Here is a 6,137-nt window from a genome sequence, read left to right on the forward strand (position 1 = left end):
CACTTGCATGTTGTAGCTACCATGTAATTGAGACCTTTATTATTTGGCATTAACACCCATATTTTTATGTTCTTATCTTTCTTTTTGGGTTATTTTCCTTCCTTTTTCTCTTCTTTCAGGATGGCCACCACGAAGAGAGAGAAAGAGCTTCTAACTGGAGAGACAGGCAAGTCAATCTGCACAATCTATAGAGAAAGACATCAGTTGGAGCAGCCCGTCCACTTGTACATCTTAGTTTGCATCGAAGACGGTACAATCTTTAAGTGTGGGGAGGTCGATACCGATCTCCATAGGTTAGCTATTTCTATCTCAACACCAATGTTTAATTTTCTTTGTTTGTTCATTGTTGCATTTGCATATTTGATTGCATGTTTGTTTGATTTTATGCATTTAGTCACTACTTGGTTGAAGTAATATTTTTTTTTCAAGGAATTTTTATAGTATTTCACTAATTTAAATTATAAAAAAATTATTAAAATTTTCTATATGTTAAATTTGTTTGAAGATTGTAAATTGGAACATAGTTTTTGAGCTAAAGAACACACACCCTTTGAGAATTTGAGCTTATTTACATGGTTACATTATTTAACCATAAATATTTTATTCTTGTATGTTTTCTTCTCTATGATTGTAATCTTTATTTTGTTCCAATCTATATGTCCAATATTTAGTGTATGTACATGCTTGCATATGATTGAGGCCATTTTTGATTATTAACTCACTTATCCCAAATAAAGCCTACCCTTTTATGTCACCCTTGTTAGCCACCTTGAGCATTTTACTCTCCTCTTGTTTTATAACCACATTACCAGCCTTAAGCAGAAAAACAAAATAAAAATTCCCAAGTTGAATTCTTGGTTAGCTTAAGATAGATATTGTGTATAATTTAAGTGTGAGAAATTTTATGGGAACATGGGATGATAGAAAAAAGTAGAAAATTGAATTGAATAAGTTATTTGAAATTTGGGAGCATGCTCATGTGAAATAAAAATAATTAAAACACTATGTGCATTGATATATTATTCTTATATTTCAAAAAAAAAATAAGAAAAAAAAGAAAAAAAGAAAAAAATTTATTAAGTAATTAAATAAGGGGACAAAAATTACCCCAATGCAAAAATTAAAGAATTAATGCACATGGGATAAAATCAAAAATAAAATTGGTGCATGAGTATGTAACACACAAGTGGGAAAATTGGGCAGCTAGGCAAGATTTCTAGATTATATAGAGTATGTATATGTTAGGTGACATCTTAGACTAATCAAGGGTTCAATTATTAGCTCACTTAGCCTTATATATATACCCTTATCCTTACCTTAGCCCCATTACAACCTTGAAAAAGACCTCATGATGTTTGTTGTATACATTAAATATTTGTTGATTGGTTGGATGAAGAACAAGGTTTAGAAAACATGATTAGGGAAGAGTAGAGTGATTACCCTATACACTAGAGAGACTAGAGTGATATACATTACCAGTGAGGGTTCAATGCTTGATTCTATGTTCCCTGCTTTCATTAGCTATCTTCTTACAAGTTTACTTGCTTTTTATTGTATAATTTGAATTAGTGGAATTTGATTCATATTTGTCTTGAAGAACTTATTTACTTTTAACCAAGTAGGTAGAAACATTTTGCATGTAGTTGCATTCACATAGATAGGTTGCATTGCATACTCTCTATCATTCCTCTTCACTCCTTTATAGCTTCTCTTGAGCTTAGCATGAGGACATGCTAATGTTTAAGTGTGGGGAGGTTGATAAACCACTATTTTATGGTTTATCTTGTGCTTAATTGAGTGGATTTTATCGATCTTTCATACACTTATTCATACTAAATGCATGGGTTTACATTCTCCTTCCTGATTTTGTGCTATGATTGAAAATACGCTTTTTTGGCCTTATATTTGCTAATATTAATCCTCTATTATTACCATTAGATACCTTGATATGTGTGTTAAGTGATTTCAGAGATTACAAGGCAGGAATGGCTCAGAGGATGGAAAGGAAGCATGCAAAAGTGGAAGGAATACAAGAAGTTGAAGGAACTGCAAAGCTGTCAGCCTGACCCTCTCGCACTAAAACGATCATAACTTGAGCTACAGAGATCCAAATGATGCAGTTTCAGTTGCGTTGGAAAGCTAACGTTCGGGGCTTCGATTTGATATATAATTCACCATAGTGTTCGTATAAATAGGTAACGAGAACGCGCGCTCCATGCGGATGCGTCGCATCTGCGAATCTCATTCCACGCAAACGCGTGGATGACACCTCCGCGTCACTTTGCCACGACCTATACGGACCAGATTTCACAATCAGCGATTTCTGGGCTGTTTCTGATCCAGTTTTTGGCCCAGAGAACACAGATTAGAGGCCATAAAGTGGGGGAGTCCATCCATACAATGGAGATTCATTCATGACACACTTTTCATAATTTTAGATGTAGTTTTCAGAGAGAGAGGTTCTCTCCTCTCTCTTAGGATTTAGGATTAGGATTTCTATTAGGATTAGGATTGTTTCTTCATATCAGGTTCAATAATTTATGTTTCTCTTCTATTTTTGTTTATTCTGAAGCTTTTATTTGTATTTGATATATGTTGCCCAATTGGCTTATGAACTTTTCCATGTTAGAATTGACATCTCCATGCAATTTGAGGTATTCTAGATATTTATGATTTTAATTTAGTTTTTTATATTCTTGGCTCTAGTTGATTAATTGGTGACTCTTGAGTTATCAAACTCATCGTGATTGATAATTGCTATTTTTGCTAATTGAATTGAATTCCAATAACTCTAGTCCTTTCTTAGGAATTGACTAGGACCTGAGGATCAAACTAATTAGTCCACTTGACTTTCCTTTGCTTTAGTAAAGGTTAACTAAGTGGGATTAAAACTCAATTCTCATCACCATCGATAAGGATAACTAGGATAGGACTTCCAATTTCTCATATCTTGCCAAGAGTTTATTTTACAGTTATTTATTTATTTTACCTGTCAATTAACATACTTCTTCCTTACTTTCAAAACCCCCAATTTACAAGACTCATAACCAATAATAAGAACATACCTCCCTACAATTCCTTGAGAAGACGACCCGATGTTTGAATACTTCGGTTTATAAATTTATTGGGTTTTGTTACTTGTGACAACCAAAACGTTTGTACGAAGGGATTTTCTGTTGGTTTAGAATCTATACTCACAACGCGACTATATTTTTACAAAATTCTTTACTAGCAAAAATCTTAACGTCAGGTTGCAACCAAGACACATTTGTTGCTTGATAAATTAGGAGTCTCCAAACCAAACTTTAGCCTAATTGAAGTTTTGTAGTAAAAGTTATATAAGTTGAAAGATACTAAGCTTGTTGGTTTCTAAAACTTGTTGCTTGTAAAAGTTATATAAGTGATCTTCACATTAGAATTTGCACTTAAAATTGTGATAAACTGAAATAAAAGACTTGATCATGTAGGTCGTTAGTTGCATGAAACAATGATGTTAAGTGCCTTGTAAGATTTTTTTTCCCTCTTCTTCTTCTAGAAGATTCTTAATTTTTATCTTGATTTACTAAATGCTAACAAGATTCCATCATATAATGCAATTTTCTTTGCTTCTTAATCTTGTCTTTAGATGAAGACCATTCAAAATGATACTTAATTGGATATTTTGTAATGGTGTTATTTTGCATGCCCACTTCATTTCTTCTTATTTTGCTGTTTTATTCAAACATATGGGTTTTCTGCATTTTGCTTAATGCTGTTATATACTTCAGTCCATGAGGCTTATTCTAAAGCAGTGAAGACCGCTATTGTGGATCATCATGATGTATGATCTGTAGCTAAGATTTTGTCATTTCATTGTCTTTTTTTTTTCATGTAATTCCATTTTGTCTTTGTTAATAAGTATAGCCTTACTACGATATCATACTATTGCAGGCAGTATGGATAGTAGTCTTCTGTTAAAGCTTCCTTTTAGCACTATATTTGAGTATCTTCAGGTTAGCTTCACTCCACTGTAATTTCTTTGTATTAATTTCATGTAAAAATGTAGCGCAATCTGTTATGTGGTGTATATAGTTTCTTCCTCTCTTGGTGTTTGCCAGCAATAATTTGTTTATTTGTTTATTTTTCATTTCCATGGGTTCATCAGATTGCTAGAGCCACTTGTTATTTTTTAGCTTAACTATAAGTGCTTAATAATTATATATCTTGGCACAAATTGATCATTGATAAATATGTTTTTTATTTTGTAGATGTTGCAAATAATTTCAAAGCCAATGAAGGATATTGGCCCACATGCAATGCTCTATCTGGCTGTTGCAGTATCTGACTTTTATGTTCCTTGGAAGGACATGGTAGAAAATTGATATGATGGTTCTTTTCATGAAAGTTTCATCCCTTATTAACTTCAATTTTGGCTTGAATGATTTTGTAATATGTTAAGATACAAGAATATTAACCATGTCAATTTCAACATATGGGCTAGAGTTAGTTATTATTTAGAGAATTAGCATACAGATAACACTGCATAACTTAATTAGTCCTGCTTAGGTTGTAAAAACTGAAAAGTATAAGCAGGAAAACATTTGTTGTATTTTGAAAAATGGTGATGATATAAGTACAAGACCTAGACTAGTGTGTGTGTTATTTTGCAGTAATGATATAATGTGATTGTGGATCTTAGTAATTTGATTCTAATAGTTTAGATTATTTATTGACACTAAATTAAAAAAAAGTTGGAACTAATTTCATTAATGAGAAAATTATTATAATTAAAGAATTATATATTACAAAAAACCGTTGTCAAAAGTCACATAAGGCAATGGTGTTAAAACCGTTGTCAAAGATGATTACAAAATGGTAATGGTATTAAAACCGTTGTCAAAAAACAACACTAACGGTAACGCTTTAAAATCGTTGTCTTAGACGACTACAAAAGGGCAATGGTATTAAAATCGTTGCCAAAAAATGACACCAACAGCAACGTTTTAAAACTGTTGGCTTTGTGAATAATAAAACTACAACAGTTTAAAACCGTTGCCTATCCAGTTATGGTTTTAAACTGTTGGATCATGAAAGAGAACGGTTTAAAACCGTTGCTTATCGAGTAACGGTTCGAAACCGTTGTTTAAAATTTTCTTTCAAAACCATTGTCTATGTTAGTAACTTTGGCAATGGTTTTTTTGTTACCATTGCCTATGGTAAAAAACCGGTTCCTTTGAGCATTGGCAACGGCCGCATATACCACAGGTCAAAAACCGTTGCCAAAGTGTTGCCTAAAGTTTTAGGAACGGTTTTTCAATCTACGGCAACGGTTTTTGACCGTTTCAAAAACCCTTATTTGTTGTAGTGCCAGCAATTTTTGTTAATTCTACAGATCGCGCATGTCACGCGTATGTGTCAGTCACGCGCACGCGTCGATGCAAATTTCTTCATGTCGTGCGCACGCGTGAGCCATGCATGCGTGTCGATGCTCGCTGGTTATCTCCTTAGTTTCTTGTGTTCCTTCTATTTTTGCAAGCTTTCCTCTCCATTCTCTAAGCCATTCCTTCCCTATAAAGCCTAAAACACTTAACACACATATCACGGCATCGAATGGTAATAAGAGAGGATTAATATTAGCAAATATAAGGTCAAAGAAGCATGTCTTCAATCATAGCACAAAATCAGGAAGGAAGACGTAAAACATGCAAATTGTATGAATAAGTGTGAGAATAATGGATAAAATCCACTAGATTAAGCATAGGATAAACCTTAAAAATGGGGTTTATCACACCCGCGCGTCAGCCATGCATATGCGTGAGTGCATTTTGTGCCCCACGCACAAAGCCAGCGCAATTCTCGCACAACTTTCGGGAATTGGCTGGGCAATTGAATCTACACATCAACGCGTACGCGTCGGTCAGGCGCACGCGTAGGTATTGAACATTTGAAAACGACATGTGCGCGTCGGCCACGCTTACGCGTGGAAGTGCGTTCTGCCAAGAAATTTTACAAAGTTAAAAGCTGCAGAATTCACAGTTTCAAATCCCAAACTTCTGACGGGCATAACTTCTCCATTTTAAATTATTTTTCACCCGTTCTTCGAATGGCATAAATATATCGGATCCAATTTTATTTCTAAACAAGTTTGGCACAAATCG

Source organism: Arachis stenosperma, chromosome 7 (genome assembly GCF_014773155.1).
Source record: "Arachis stenosperma cultivar V10309 chromosome 7, arast.V10309.gnm1.PFL2, whole genome shotgun sequence".
Classification (NCBI taxonomy): domain Eukaryota; kingdom Viridiplantae; phylum Streptophyta; class Magnoliopsida; order Fabales; family Fabaceae; genus Arachis; species Arachis stenosperma.